Genomic DNA, 17,854 nt, shown 5'->3' with positions numbered 1-17,854 from the left:
ATGAGTAAGCAAATGTAGAGGTTAGGACAATTTTCAGAAATAGGGTAACTTTTTATTTTATTTGCTTTAACTAACCATGTCTCTTTTTATTTATCTTTTTACCAAATAAGTAGAGATCTTCACTTTCATTATTTTTCAGTCCATATATTTTTATAAAAACATTTTTTATTGCTAAGAAGTGACAATTACTTTTTCAAAATTATTATTAAGTCAGGTAACAGAAAAGGAAAGCATAAAACTTATAAAGACACATTTTAAAATAAGAATAAGAACATTAGAAATTGGTGTTTTGTAAGAGTCACTAGAGCATTCTTGACTTTATTTTATCATTAGTGTGTGTACACATGCACATATGCCATAGCTCAGGTGTGGACCAGTGGACAGACTTCAAGAAACAGTTTTCTCCTTCTTCCATGGGTTCTAGGGATCACCTCTGGCCAGAAGTTTTGAGCATCATGTACTTCTACTTACAGATCTATCCTGCCAGTCAGAAGCTGTTTTTCAGATTGTTGTATAGCCTTTTTATGCTCTAGGCAACTTTATATTTTGTCATTTACTTAAGGACCTTGGGAATTATGTTCTGTTTTTCTGTAGGAAATACAGAGAACAAAAACCTAGGAACAGAAATTCAAGTTACCCAGAATATATTGTTTCTTTGTGTAAGCAAATCATGGAATGTTTTATATTCATAAAACAAAATAAAAACATACTTCAAGCCATTCAGTAAATACATTGTTGTAAACATCATGTAGGGCAATTCAAAGAAAAGTGAAGAAATGTATGCTCCTGATTTTAGATACAAAAATTGGTAGAGGCTAGTAGTTTGCAATTTATATACTCAAAATTTTATTTATATTCATAAAAGGTATTAGGGTATTAGTCTGGGAAAGAAAATAAAGACAGATGATAGAATCTCGCTAGATAGGGCAGGGAGAAAAAAACACACCAGCTTCAAGAATGTCCATGATGGGATTCACAAAGGTCCGAAGAGTACTCAGGCTGACGTTACTCAGTTAGCCCCTAAGTGAGCACTTCTGCCTAAGAGCTGAATATGAGGTCATGACTGAAACAGAGAGGAGGCATCTGAACACCTGGTTGTGCCAACTGATTGACAAGATCAGCTACCTCTCCATGCCTCAACTGAATGTCTCTCATAACTGCATTAAAAAGATGCCAGCAAAGCAACTACACTGTCCCCCATATTTCATGGGACTCCTGATATATGTGGGAGATAAACTCTTAATTTCTCTCTCTTTCTTTCACTTACTTAATCTTCTACTTTTAATCTATAATAAAATTTTCTCTTACTCTGTGAAGTCTGTGAATTTTATTCTTTGAATTGATAAAACCAGAACCTATAATAGTTGCCACACAAAGAATGGCATGTAATAATAATTTGTAGGGATTTCTTTAGCCAACAAGAAACATTGTCTATACATAGATTTTCATGTCTCAGGCAGGCTCAGAGCTATTCCCATGCAGTGGGATCAGCAATGTAAGTTTTCTGCTTGTTCTGCAGTTTGAATTCTTCACATCTTGATTGTATCACCCTCCTGATACCTTCCTCCCTGCCTCGTCCCATCTCCCTTCTTCCCCTAGTTCTCAGAAAGGGGAGCCCTCCTCCCCTAACATCTGACCTCTGCCTATCAAGTCTTATCTGTACTCCTTGTGTCCTCTTCTTCTGTGGCCTGGCAAGGCATTACTACCAGGGAAAAGTGATCAGAGTTGGGGACCTGAGTCCACGTGAGATGTAGTCCCTACTCCCTTTATTTGCAATATTTAAACTCTGTAATCAGGAAGTTCTAATATATAATAGAGCCTTATAAGAATCTTTAACATAGTTGTTGCTTTCTGAGGGTTTTGCAATTCAGTTCTTAGGTTTAATATGTTGTTAATAAAGTTTGGATTGCTTCTTAAGAAACTAAGTACAATGGGTTTGCTGATTGGTGAATTCAAATTCAGTAATCACAACTAGGAGATAAAAGTGTAAGCAAGATTTATTATATGTACAAATAAGAACAATGAGGGTAACCCCAAAGCATTCCCTTAGCTAACAAAGGAAGCGCTTGGTTTTACTGGAAAAGTAATGCATATTCATAATGAATTGATTTATCAGCACAGGTATTGCTGGGCACATTCCTGATTTGTGAATCACGATCATGAATCTTTGTACAATACATGCTCAGAAATGCTGGGTGTGAAAGCCTCTTGAGCAAGGCATTTAGCATGATAATGGTTCTATAATTATCAAAATTACTCTCAGTCACCCAGAAGGCTCAGAATCATTTTGCTTTTGCCTAATTTCTTCTGCCTTTTCTCTGGGGCTTTCTATTTTTCTGAAAGAACAACTTGGAGAAATGTTGACACACATTTAAAGGGGTAGCAGAGGGAAGGTTTATTTCACAGTCCTAACTACATAACTTTCCTGTGACTATTTTCTTTACTATAATACACACACACACACACACACACACACACACACACACACACACACACACTATGTGTTTCCGGTATTCTCAATCTGACATTGGTATCATATTATTCACTGTGTAAAACTACAAAACAATAAATGTATATGTAAAAGGAAAAGTATAAAAAATTAAAAAAAAGTCATGATCACAAAAACACCTCACACCCCAAAGCTGTCAGATATGTTCTCACTAATTAAAAAAGCCAATTATATTTTAATAGTCAGCAGAGATTTTATTTTTAAAAACTTGATAGAATTGAACTATCATGCTTTTCAATTTAGATACAGTGATTATAACAAACAGCCCACTGTGTGCCCAGTACATATGAGACTGCAGATTTGAGCCTTAGCTCTTAATAATATTCAGTGCAGCTTGAGAAGTCTTGTCAATGAAAATAAGGGTTTACTGAGGGGTAGAAATGAGGGCTTCTCCTTTTGAAGAACTGTAGTAGATTGTGCTTTGAACCTATCCTCTGGGAACTTTGTTTGAAATGTTAATTAGAATAACTGGTTTACCAAGGATTAGGATAAGAGCTAAACAGCATTGACAGTTAGTTATCCTCTGCTGGGAGTCGGTTCTGTTTCAATGGATGTTAAATTGTGAACGTAGATGAAATTACTGCATCCAAGCTAGGAAAATTTGTTCAAAATATAAATAACACCATTTCTCTCTTGGAAAAGGAATATTAATTTTAAAAAGTATTTGTTCTTCAGAAAGTTCAAAGATTTAAAAACAGAAGTATATTAAGATATTCTTATTTTATTATTTTGTTTATTTTAATTGCAAGCAAATATGTATAAATTAAAATACACACAACAATGTTTGATCTACATATATCTAAGAAGTGTTTACCAAAATCTAGCTAATTAACATATCATAAGGTCTACTTTACACAAAGTTCTTGACATATTTGATATCAGATAGTTTCTTATCATGACTAGTATCATCACGTATATTGCCTGACATTCTTATAAATTATAGCTACAGTAATGACACTATTACTGACAAAATCAAAAAGAAATTCTGAACCTTTAATTAACCATTAATTCTATAGGAATTTTTGAGGGGGCCAATAGGGACTATGTATTAAAAGTAGCTTTCATGGGCCTTGACCTTATGAAGCTTTTATTTCCCAAAATATTGCTTTTGTGGTGACACAAAGAGAATGGTGACACAGATACGCTCGCCAAGTACTAAGAAATAACTAGGAAGGTATTAGTTGTGATTTGAAGATGGCAACATGGTGAAATAATATAAACTCGGAATAAGATGGGTAATGTGAAGCCAAAAGCTCCTTTAAAATGAAGTTGGTAAAATTGTCACGCTGAGGCCATTCCTGGACACTTATCCACATTTATCAAAGTAATCATACAACTGGGACACATGTATTCTTATGTTTCTCCTAGAGATATTCATAGAAGAAAAGTTACAAAATTAGTCTAGATGTTCACCAATGGGCAAATGGATAAAAACAAGTGGGTATACATATATATACATGCAGTAGAATATTACTCAAATGTACAGAAGATTGAAATAATGTACACAGTGGTTTGAATAAGTATGGCTTTTATATGTTCATGTGCTTAAATGCTTGACCATAGGATGTGACACTATTAGGAGGTGTGGCCTTGTTGGAATATGTGTGGCCTTGTTGGAGCAAGTGTGTCTCTGTAGAGGTTGGGTGTTGAGGTCGTAAATGCTCAGTCTAGACCTAGTGTGAAACAAATCCAGTTTCCTCCTGGCTGCTCTTGAATCAAAATGTGGAACACCCAGCTCCTTGTCCAGTGCCATGTCTGCTTGGATGCTGCCATGTTTCCTGCCATGATGCTAATGGACTAAACCCCTGAAACCATAAGCCAGCCACAATTAAATCTTTACCTATAAAAAAGTTGCCTTGGTCATGGTGTTTTTTCACAGCAATGGAAACTCAAACTAAGACTGTGTCACTGGCAGAAAAAAAATGAATCGACAAGAAAATCATTAATGTAAGGAAATGAGCCAGATACAGAAAGATCAATAAAATATTCTGTTCATGAGGTGGAAGGAAGAGGCAAAATGAAATATGCAGGAGCTGCAAAAGAGGAGGAAGGTGGCTAGAGTGTGGATAACTTAGAATAATAAGGGATGAACATGAAGAAGAAAATATGACACAAAATACCAAAAAAGTCACAACACAGAACTTTAACATGCTAATAAAACTGACAGAAGAAAGAATTGAAAGAAATGAAAACAAAGAAGAAATGAGGAAAGAATGAAAAAAAAAGGAAGGCTAGAGAGAAGGAAGGATCATGCTTTTCAATTCTGGGCCATCAGTGTTTACTATAGACCAATGAAGCTGGCTTAAATGATCTTAAAGATGGAAAAGTAATAAACAAAACTCAAATTATATTAAGCTAGTGTACTGAATTAAAAACACTGGAAATTATATGGAAATATATATATATATTTATATTATATATATATATATATTTATTTATTTATATAATATATATAATTAAATTCAGGCTATGGCTTGTGTTTTAGAAAGTAAAATAATATTAAATTAAGTAATATTAAAATATAAAATTAAAATAAACTCCACAAATTAAAGATGAAACAACAGAATGCATGAATTAAGCTAGTATAGAAATACCCATCTGTTTGAAAGAGGTAGACAAGGTGAGGGTAGAAAATGAACAGACTTCTATGATGGAAAATCTGAGTGCAAAAATGTATTTCTTTGTATACATTATGTATAAAATACATGTTCAATATTTTCTGCATATGAAATGTATATACATAACTATATGATACTTCAGGAACATTTACTTTTAAAATACATATGGGTACCTTGTAATACCATTTTTGTTTGTCTAATTTTGGTTTAGTCACATATAATTTGAAGAGTAAAATATGTATTATTTTATTTGTTTAATTCAATGTTTTGACAAGCATAAAAATCCAAATAGTTTATAGAAAAGCATGTTATAATGGTGCATACTTTGAATTTCAGGATTTGGAGGCAGATACAAGCAGAAATCTCTGAGTTTAAAGCTGGCCTGGACTTTATAGTGAGTTCCAGAACAATCAAGGCAATGTAAAAAAAACCTTGTCTCAAAACACCAAATTAATTAATCTGCTAATTAATTAATTAAATCAACTGTACAACATTTCATCTTCACCAGAAGTTCACCCTACCCTTTCAGTGTCTGTTGCTTTCATCTGACAGCAAACATGATTAACAACTCTAAAGTATGTTATAAAATATTTTCCTAATTATTTGAGACATTTATACAATATATCTCGATGACATAATCCCCAATGCCTTTGAATCTGCACACTGTAGAGAGATTTTTAATTTAGCAACATGGCTGCTCTGAAAAGGGATCACATCCAAAGACCTTCTAGTTCTATGTGATCATTGGCATGGAATGCAGACACACCTTGAATTACACTATTATGTGGCTGGCATATAGACCTGCCCATAGTACACACCTTTAGTCTCTAAAAATGTAGCTAATGTAGCTACCAATGTAGTTAATTGGTAGAAGGAAGCATCCATGTTTGAAAATGATGTCTAATTGACAATTAAGGATTGAGGAAGTGATGAATCAGAAAAAGAGTTTCAGGATGAGTCAGAGATAAAAGTCCCACTCTCATGAGAATAGAGAGGGAAAATAGGCAATTTAAAAGAGTTGCAGTGCAGGGAAAGAGTCAGTTAGGTTCACTGCAGTGGGGTTGACTCAGTTTGTGGAGTTCGTGGAGGGCAGAAGCAGTTTTACTAGGACAGTTTTCCAGTCACAGGTGAAGACAGAAGGAGCCAGAGAATGAGCAGGAGCCAGAAGTTTATAACATATTCCTGGAGTTTGTTTGAGGCCAAGCAATTCAATTCAGTTAGAAGCCAGTTTGAAACAGTCAGCTTGGAGAGGATTTTGAGCTGGAACAGCTGAGTTAAACCAACCAGCTAGCCCTCAGAAATTGCTAGAAAGAGTAAGCTTATTGAGCAGTAAGTAAATGTATCAACTGGAGGCAAGTACTCTAGTGTAATCTGAGGTCAGCTGATGTGCATACTTTCACCAGATATCTTTTTTTGTAATCTTTCTGTGCTATACAAAGGAGCCTCTTTCATGAGTGGTAAGAGCTACACTTATCTGTAGATTTATGCATATGCATTTAGAATGCAGTTATGATTTTTACTGCTTTGGGATAATGACAGTAATAACTTCTCCTCTAATTTCAATGGCCAGTAAAGTTTACAGTCTCAGACATACACTTTTCATTCTGTTGGCATTACATCTAATTAGATGGCTATTGGTTACCCTTGGATATGAGTATCTCTTCTGCACCTTTAGGACTATCTTTCATATCAGCTATCACTGTAATTCATAGGAATTATAGCTGGACAGAATTACTGATCGTCATCATCTACCACGCCTGCCCCACCCCAGAGTTTGCATGGTTTGGTCCAATATTGTGCAGGCTAGTTATCAGGGCAGAGCTTCTATGACAAATCCAAACTGAGTCCTCCAAATCTTTATTTCACAATGTGTACTGAGATATCAAGAGCAATGGCAAAAGCCTAGTGTGATTTGGGAGCCTATTGGAATCTCTTCATTAAAAACTCAAAAGATGCTTTCTCACGCTTGGCAATGTGTTTCCTCCACATGCCTAACGAGAGTTTTACTTCTTTAGATGATATAGATTGAAATTGAACAAAACATAGGCTCTGTCCTGGGCTCTGTCTTACTTTTAGCTTGGCAGAGTGTGTGAGTCTACTCATATCACTGCTTATATCTTTTTATTAATATATAATAATATATTTCACAATTATTATGTAGAAATATATCAGTATCTGGAAACAATTTCTTTTAATATATCCTTTATCTCCTTACTTCTGACCTAATATTTGTAGAGCAAAACATCTGATGATAATAGAGGAAATTCTTACATTTTACTCTTAATGTCAATACACCTTGTTAATAACAGTATCATAATAGACTAAAATCTCTGAGGATAAAAAATTTTAAAAACACTAAAATCTAGTGACTCCTTTAAATTTGATACCTTTATTCCGATTTTGTCATCCTATTTGGTAGATGGATCTTAGTTTGGAGGAATGTATAAAGGTTTTGCTCTACTTTGTTTGAAAAGAACAGTTTGCTTTGTACAGTAAGAGTAAAAACTCTGGAACCATAGTTAGAAGTAGTTCCTTACTTAGAGAAAAAATCCACCCTCTGATTAGAAACTATGTTGCACTTAGTATCATTAATTTACTAGGCATTAGCAGCTCTCAAGTCCTTTAGGAAAAGTAATGTTAAGGTGAGAGGTTAAATGAGTTTGTAGGAGGAAGAAAAAGTTCATGATAGCAAGTTGTATGACATGAGTGTCTGAATTTACTATTTCTTGATCAAGAAATAAGAATCATTGTAACTAATAAGATGAATACTAGAGTTAAAGGTAAGCTGTATGTAGCTACTGAATGCTAACTAAAAATAAACATTATAGAGTAATTTATAAGCTTAAAGTTGAAATCTCTTGGCTATACATGGGAAGTTCTGGTTATAATTTACACATACCAAAATATCATTTTAACTTATGGGAAGACAGATTGTATGAAAGATATTAACACATATATTTAAAAGCTTAATATCGTGTTTTATTAACAATGATAACTGCAGAAAAGACCAAGAGAAGGTGCATAGTATTGAATAATAATATTTGCCTTATGAATGGAGTAAACTTATAGGGATAATAAAAAAGTAGTGGATGAGTAACAATATATAAAACTACTAGGTTGCAACTAGCTTTGCATGTTGATAAGCATGCTTTGATTATTGGCTAAGGATCTCACATTGAGGACTACTGGAAAATCTTTTATAGACAAAATTTCCTGGCATGAGTTGGGGTTTGAAGCATAGACTCAGTCCAAGTGAGCAGGGTGACATTGTTTTTGGAAGATGGGTTCAGATTTCTGATTATTCTCTACACTCACTGTATTTCACTGTTCCGTATGAAGACTGCCTGTAGACAAATGTGTATACATTGTTGCTCCTGGTAAATCAGAATACATTTCCAAACTGAAGGAAGTATATATTCTTTCAAAATTATTTTTAAATAAAAAATGTGTATCTGTTGGTGTGTACTGGGTGATGGTGAAATAGTCATTGAATTCCTGACTTGGTTTCCTTAGAGTACATGACATTTAAGAGTCCAAGATTCAAGTTCACATAAAAGACAGGTAGCATATGATAATATTAAAGCCATGTGTGTCTATAATATGACCCTGGAAAATGGACAGAGTTAGCAGACGGAAGCCATAAGACTTGGAGATTACAATTGCATCTGGCTAATATGTTATTATTACCAGTTCTGTAGAATACATCACTATGCAGTGAAGAAAATCATCAGAGATAAAGAGCACTCAATTCTCTTCTAAAAGCCCCAGATTCAATGTTCCACACCAACATGATGGCTCAAAACTTTTTCCAACTCCAACTCCAGGTATTCTGGTCCTCTTTTCTGACTTCTGTAGGCATTTGATGCATATCAGTGTATAAACATACATGTAAGCAAGATTTCTATAGCAATCAAATATAAACAGATGTGTCTTTACAAAAATAATGATATACTTCCATTCATTTCTGATTGAATCTTTCAGTAGTGATTATAGGGGTTATGCCAGTTCCTGAATAGCGTCAATTGCATATGAAATGTTTTCACCATATTTTGTCCTTTGGATATGAAGTCCTTTTCTTCATTATTTTGATTATATTTACATATATACATATGTGTATATATCTAAAATACCGTATGTATATATGTATGTATGTATGTATGTATGTATGTATGTATGTATGTATGTAAGCATACATGATTATAAGAAAGAAATTTGGGACACCACATTCTATAACTAAAAAACAATAGCTCTTATGTACTATGAATGATGGTATAACACATGGGGCTTTGCCAACCTTCTTTTTATGCTTTTCTTGTTCTCTGTACAATAATAGAAACATCTAGTCATGGGCTGTTCAGTCTTCCTCAAGTGTCCACCTCATAACAACTATCCTTATCCTTCCTTCCAATAAGCCTAAACACCATCAGTTATGGAGGATCTTCTCTCTCTCTCTCTCTCTCTCTCTCTCTCTCTCTCTCTCTCTCTCTGACATGCTTTGCAGATTCCACCATGTGTTATTTTTCAACATAAGTTTGATTTAGGGATTACTTTTTTTATTTTAGTGTTTTGTTTTTCTTGGATTGCTTTAGAGTTTGATATTCAGCAGAAGATAGAGTCCAGGTATGGACATTTCCTTGACTTGTGTGTGGAAAAAAAGGTGTCAAATGTAGAGGAATTTTAAACAAGTAACCTGGCTACTCTGGCAAGGAATGACATTCAAAGACCTTAGTCTGTGGCACCTAGCTGGAATACAGATATGCCCTTAGTAAACACTTTTAAACTCCCTAGCGGCAATACAGACACACCATTACTTACACATCTTTAATCTCAAACAGTGATGTAAAAAGTGGGGGGCAGCCTGCTATCCTTCCTCTGAGTGTCACCAGGTCTCCCCCTCCAGGGGACATGGTCAAATATGAGGCACCACAGTACGTGTGAAAGTCATACCCCACTCTCCACTCATCTGTGGAGAATGTCCTGTCCATTGGCTAGATCTGGGTAGGGGGGAGGGAGGGAAGAATGGGAGGATACAAGGGATGGGATAACCATTGAGATGTAACAAGAATAAACTAATAAAAAAATAATAAAAAGGGAGGCAGACAAAATGACAAATCAGAGAAAGATTTTACAGAATGATCCAGAGATCAGATATGCCCATCTATCACTACAATAGACAGAGTAGAGAAGCTACTTAAGATCAGCGAGAGAAAGAGTAGGGGTTTCAGACAGTATAAGTAGTCAGTGGAATTTGTGAAGACAGTATAGTACAGTTCAGGAGTATAGTACGTTTAGTGCAGTTCACTTGAGTGCAGTTGAGTTTGTGCAATTCAGTTTGTGGAGTTTAGATGCAGTTTTTCTTTCCTTTTTAAAAATTTAATTTATTCAGATTACTTCTCAGTTGTCATCCAATCACTTGTATCCTCCTGTTCCTCCCTCCATCCCACTTTCACCCTATTCCCCTCCCCTAGGCCTATGACTGAGGGGGATCTCCTCCCCCACTATATGGTCACAGGCTATTTTTGTAGCCAGGTTATTCTTTCTTTGAGTGCCACCAGGTCTCCCCACCAATGGGAGGTGGTCAAATATGAGGCACCAGAGTTCATGTCAGAGTTAGTTCCCACTCTCCACATAACTGTGGAGAATGTCCTGTCCATTGGCAACATCAGAGTAGGGGTTCGATGTTTACTACTTGTATTGTCCTTGGTTGGTGCAGTAGTTTGAGCAGACCCCCTGGGCCCAGATCCACCCGTCACAGTGTTCTTCTTGTGGGTGTCTAGGACCCTCTGGATCCTTCTATTTCCCCATTCTCCTATATTTTTCTTACTTAGTGTCTAAGAAAGATTTCCTCACATCTATCCCAATCTCCTGGTGAGTGAAGACTTTCATGGGACATGCCTTTTGGCCTAGTGCCCAATTATAAGTGAGTATGCTGTTAAAGATACGGAGAAAGAGGAACATTCCTTCATTGCTGGTGGGCATGCAAACTTGTACAACCACTTTGGAAATCTATCTGGTACTTTCTCAGAAAACTAGGAATAGGGCTTCCTCAAGACACAGCTATTCCATTCCTTGGAATATTCCCAGAAAATGCTCCACCACACAACGAGGACATATGCTTAATCATGTTCATAGCAGCCTTATTCATAATAGCCAGAATCTGGAAACAGCCTAAAAATCCCTCATTCAAAGATTGGATAAAGAAACTATGGCACATTAACACTATGGACTACTACTCAGCTATTAAAAACAAGGAAATCCCAAAATTTGTAGACAAATGGATGGAACTAGAAATGATCATAGTGAATGAGTTAACCCAGAAGCACATGAAGTTTTTCAAAGCAGAAAAATTCAATAAGAATCCAAGAGAAGCTAATTGGAAGCAGTCACCTTCAACAGAAGTTTTGAGGCAGAACAGCTCTAGCTGTTTGAACTAGCTATCGAGAGTTCAAAAAGAACTAGAAAGGGTGAGATTATTAACCAGTAAGTAAGTCTTGGAGGCTGAAAACATCCCAGGCCTATGTTGGCAGATGGAGGCTGGAAGCTAAAGCTGGGCTTGTAGAAGATTAAATTGTATAGCGGCAAGTGAAGACTTTCATGAGACATGCCCCTTGGGCTAATATCCAGATATAAGTGACTCTTTCTGCTTCTGGGTTAACTCACTCATTATGATAATTTCTAGCTCAATCCATTTGTCCACAAATTTTGGGAATTCCTTGTTTTTAATAGCTGAGTAGTATTCCATAGTGTAAATGTACCACAGTTTCTTTATCCATTCTTCTACTGAGGGACACTTAGGCTGTTTCCATGTTCTGGCTACTGTGAATAAGACCACTATGAACATGGTTGCACAAATGTTTTTGTTGTGTGCTGGAGCATCTTCTGGGTATATTCCAAGGAGTGGAATAGCTGGATCTTGAGGAAGCCTTATTTCCAGTTTTCTGAGATAGCACCAGGTAGATTTCCAAAATGGCTGTACTAGTTTGCATTCCCACCAGCAATGAAGGATTGTTCCTCCCTCTCCACATCCTCGCCAAAATGTAGTGTCACTTGAGTTTTTGATCTTAGCCATTCTGATGGGTGTAAGATGGAATCTCAGAGTTCTTTTTTTTTTAATTTGCATTCCCCTGATGACTAAGGAGGTTGAGCATTTATTTAAATGTTTCTCAGCCATTCTATATTCCTCTGTTGAGAATGCTCTGTTTAGTTCTGAGTTCCATTTCTCAATTGGGTTATTTGGTTTGGTGGTGTTTAATTTCTTGAGTTCTTTATAAATTTTGGATATTAGACCTTTGTCAGATATAGGGTTGGTGAATAAATTAATAAAATATATTTAATTTTTTTTAATTGTAAAAAAAAAATGTATGGGGCCTAGAAGCTTCCAGGCCTAGGCCTAGAGATAGTTAGATAGAAACACTCAGGTGTCAGCCTAAGCCATGTACCTGTAAAGCTTGGGTATGGCTCTCAACTCATCCTCTCATTTGAGGAGATAAAAACAACATTTACAGTCACAGCTAGTGAGACCTGGGAACTGGGGAGACATTATTTCAATAATATTAGTGTGATGAATAGTTAACAAATTAGACATGGAAGCCATTGATGGATTTAAGTGAATTATTGCTATATATCATGTTTTATCATGGTTATTCAAAGCATGAAAAAGCATACTGTGAAGAGAATTGATATAATATCAAGGAGGTTGGTAAGAAGTTATGTTGATACTCTTGTGTTAGACCAGAGCAACAGTTATAATGGAAGCATATTAAATGAAACATCAATAAGCTGTATTGATTTTGTTATCCTACCCCTGAAAATATAATAGCTAATCAATTGTTCTGATTTTTGTAAAGAAAACAATTTTTGAGAAATAGAGATTGTAGTTATTTCCTGTACTTTATAATATTAGTTAATATAAATGATAAATGATAAGTTATGTTTTCAATAGTATAGATGACAATTTAGTGTTACTGTTAATATATATTTAAACATTCTATGAACAATATTAATAAACTTTTTCTCATGACATTTTAAATATTAATATTATATGAACAAACACAATACTATTATTAAATGTTCAGAAGGAGTTTGATATATTTATTCAGTTAACTTTGATGGCTAAGAGTTAGCATCACTAAAGTGAAATTGCTTTTTTTAATAGCAAAGATAAATATAGACATTTCAACAATCTGTTTTCATATCAAACAAGTTAGCACGATGCACATACACTATAAGACTCACTGACTAGGTTCAGTGCCTCAGGGTTGATACTCTAAGGCTATGATTCATATTAGCGTCCCCTCACCTGCAGTATTGGTGTATTACCCACAGTTTTCCTTTGTATAGTGTCCAGGCTCCTTTGCAAGGTTAGATAAATGAATGTACTAGTTTCCCATTAATAATAATCACTTACCCTTTTTTCAATTAAACATTATAAATACTAGAAATTATAAATATTAAACACACTCATTCTATTTTTTATAACATAAACACACCAGTATAACCACTTATAAGATAAATCCACACAAATCACCAGACCCTAAGGACACTTTTTGTGCCTCCTGTCATTCTTTTTGTCCCTCCATGTTCAAAGCCCGTGTTCTCAGCATTACTGACTGTTGTGACTAAAATTATATTTTGAGACTATTTAATTATACAAAGATGTGCTATGCAATTGTAAATTTAATATATGCTTAACTATGCTGGAAATAAATTCTATTTGTTCTAATTATCCCCCATTAAATTTTTTGTTATTGGAAAAGCAATGGTACTCATCTTCATCAGGTCATCTATGACACTGAATTCACTGAGATGCTTATTCCTTGATGGCTATGATCATTGTGTAAATACAACTAGCTTTCATCATGTGAATTTCTTTTTTTTTTTTTTTTTTTTACTTTTTCTCCTTTATTAATTTATTCTTGTTACATCTCAATGGTTATCCCATCCCTTGTATCCTCCCATTCTTCCCTCCCTTCCAACTTCCCCTTATTCCCCTCCCCTATGACTGTTCCTGAGGGGGATTTCCTCCCCCTGTATATGTTCATAGGGTATCAAGTCTCTTCTTGGTAACCTGCTGTCCTTCCTCTGAGTGCCACCAGGTCTCCCCCTCCAGGGGACATGGTCAAAGGTGAGGCACCAGAGTATGTGAGAAAGTCATATCCCACTCTCCACTCTACTGTGGAGAGTGTTCTGTCCATTGTCTGGATCTGGGTAGGGGTTTAAGGTTTACCGCCTGTATTGTCCTTAGCTGGTGCCTTAGTTTGAGTGGGACCCCTAGGCCCAAATCTGCCTATCATAATGTTCTACTTGTAGGCTTCTAGGACCCTCTGGATCCTTCTACCTTGCCATTCTCCCATGATTCTCTCATCTAGAGTCCCAATAGAATGTCCTCCCTCTGTCCCAGTTTCCTGGTAGGTGAAGGCTTTCGTGGGACATGCCCCTTGGGCTAATATGCAGATATAAGTGAGTATATACCATTTGAGTCTTTCTGCTTCTGGGTTAACTCACTCATTATGATCATTTCTAGCTCAATCCATTTATCCACAAATTTCAGGAATTCCTTGTTTTTAATAGCTGAATTTCTTAGATATAACTTGTTCATAAAGAAGAAAGCACCTTTACCCACTGAGCCAACATGCCAGTCCATGATCTCTACTTTTTATTGGATGTGTAGGTATTGTGTCTAAAAGATTTGCATCTTCAAATATATATATATATATATATATATATATATATATATATATATATATATATATACCACTGTGTAAAACAAAAAAAATGGCAGCATAGTTATCAAAATTAGAATATGAAAATTTATCCTGTATTTTTACTGTGTATTTTAAGTGGCAAAATAGAAATTTCTAATTATGAACATTCATAAAAAGTTTCTGGAATTATAAGACAGTATGCAAAACCAAAAAGGCTGCTCTATCGAATACTACTCAGCTTTTAAAAACAAGGAATTCCCAAAATTTGTGGACAAATGGATGGAACTAGAAGAGATCGTAATGAGTGAGTTAACCCAAAGCAGAAAGACTCAAATGGTATATACTCACTTATAATTGGGCAATAGCCCAAGGGGCATGTCTCATGAAAATCTTCACTTACCAGGAAATTGGGATAGATGTGAGGACATCCTATTGGGACTCTAGGTGAGGGACGTACAGAGGAATGGGAAAATAGAAGGACTCAGTGAGTACTAGAAACTTACAAGAAGAACTTAATGGTGGGCAGATCTGGGTCCAGGGGCTCTGCTCAAACTATGGCACCAACCAAGGACAATACCTGCAGTACACATGAGGCCCCTACCCAGATATAGCCAATAGACAGGATATTCTCCACAGTTGAATGGAGAGCGGGGACTGACTTTCACATGAACTCTGGTACCACATATTTGACCATTTCCCCTTGATGGGGAGGCCGGGTGGCACTTAGAGGAAGGATAGCAGTCTATTAACAAGAGACTTGATACCCTATGACCATATAGAGGCAGGGGGAAGTTCCCCTCAGTCACAGACATAGAGGAGGGGAATAAGGTGAAAGTGGGAGGGAGGGAGGAACAGGAGGATACAAGGGATGGGATAACAATTGAGATGTAATATGAATAAATTAATAAAATAAAAAAAGAAAAACTAAAAAGACCATTAAATACAGTGTTGAGTTATACAACATGGAATCCCCAGAGGCACACAAAACAATAAAGGCCATTTTCATTGCTTGGTGGCTGATGTCATAGGCTTGGTTTCAGAACACAGAGAAACTTGTCATTACACGGCTAAACTTTTATAATGGTACTGGAAGGTACTATGCGGTCTGCTGAGGGAGAAACGACATCAATGTTCTTACCCAGCACTGGACTGTCCTTGCTAAAGTACAGACCTACCATACAGGATGTGCCCACAGATGTCATAATGGAAAGACTATTTATGTGGTAGCTAAATATTTTTTAAGTTGGTGGCATGTCCTTGTCTACAGGTCAGAAATTTTGCCTATTACTATATATAAACAAAACTCATGCGTTGGAAACTCATAAAACTTAGGAATGAACATATTCACATTGTTTTTTATAAAGGATCCTGTCAATAGCCTTCTAAATACTTGTGCTTATATCTAGAGATTTGTTCTCTTTTTCACACTAGGTCAAAAAGTTTCTTACTACATAGGTTAAGGATTAATGCAGAGGCCTGTAACTGCTTAAAGTGTTAAGATGACGTGACTGTGAATCCTCAGATGTGTAAAGTGCATCTATACTAACCCATCTGCCTTTTTAGGCTCAGCAAATGCTACTGAATAGAGGGCAGAACAGTGTGAGAGCTGGATGATAGGAAAGAGTACTATGAAATGCTCGCCTTTAGGCATGACATGATTGGACACATGAACTCAAATCAGCTGTGGTCACCAAAACAAGACTCGTTCAAAGTCAAGACAATTATAAATGCTAGCAGTGAGAATGGATGAGACCCTGATGCTCCTGCTGTAGCTGAGAAGCTATCGGCAGCTGTTGGCTGTTGAGAAAATGATTAATTTTCTTTAATGGTTTGTTCTTTGTTTGGTAGCCCATGCAGATGAGTCCACGGTGGCTGGCATATGGCCTGCAAGATTCATACTCAGTGAGTTTAACAAACATACAACAAAACCAAAGGACATTAAGTTGAGAGATGTGTTAGAGTTGATCGCAAAGACAGTTTGAGAGGTGAGTAAAAGTGGCTATTACCCAGTATGGTGAATAAATATGTGAAATTGTCAAATTAAAAAAAATGAACTAGGTATCATCCTTGACTTTATTCTGTGCTGAAGAATAATACTTGCTAACCAAAAATACCCTGATAAAATTACATTTTCTATTATTAAATGGGAATATATATTATTTAAGAAATCCATAAGAAGTTGAATATAACCACACGAACCCAATTATACACATTGTTTCATCTGTTTCGTCAGCATGAAGTAACTTAAAGGTCTGGTGATGTCAGAATATGAACAGTGCACCTTATGCCTATCTTGAGTCCTCATCACATGTGGAGAACCTCGGTTTACTAGTATGATACTCATTTGCACACACACTCTTTCAGATTTTCTAAATTGCAAAGCAATTTATGACTTATATGACTCTCAGCTGTTTTTATTAGGATACACAGAAGCTCTTTGCTGTTTTTGTCTTAATTCTGATTATTGTCAGAAATTTGTACTATGAGTAGCTCACTGATAGTGTGACTCTTGACACAGAGTTATCAGATGAATAACATCAGTTACCATATCTTCTGTTCCTGAATGCCTTGCAAAGAGAGTCAGCTACTCATACCTTATAATTTAGTGTCACATTAACTCACCAAATAAAGTACGTTTCACATGAATTTAATACTTAAAGAAATAGAAACTGCTGTGTATGAGATTAAGTATTAAAGAGCCACACCCGATAATTCTGTTTTGTGGACCATGGAATAAAATCTTAAATCAGTTATAAGTGATTATTAGTTCTCTATTGATTGTGTTCACCATTCACCGTGGAAATGTTATTAAACTACACTATATCCAGAGTCACTGATATTCCTAGTCCTATGTAAGGTTTGCATTCTTGGTACAGGCATGGGTAAATCCCATTCCAAAAATCTTGCTAAAACAATTATTTTTTTTTCTTTATTTTGTTTACCTGCAACTGATGTAGGCAAACTTAAGCAAAAATCGTTAGTTCCTCCAGAAACTTTTAGAAGCGTTTATGAAAAGTGATACC

The sequence above is a fragment of the Acomys minous genome (genome assembly GCF_964271855.1).
Source record: "Acomys minous genome assembly, chromosome: 11".
NCBI lineage: Eukaryota > Metazoa > Chordata > Mammalia > Rodentia > Muridae > Acomys > Acomys minous.
This window is presented reverse-complemented; position numbering follows the sequence as displayed.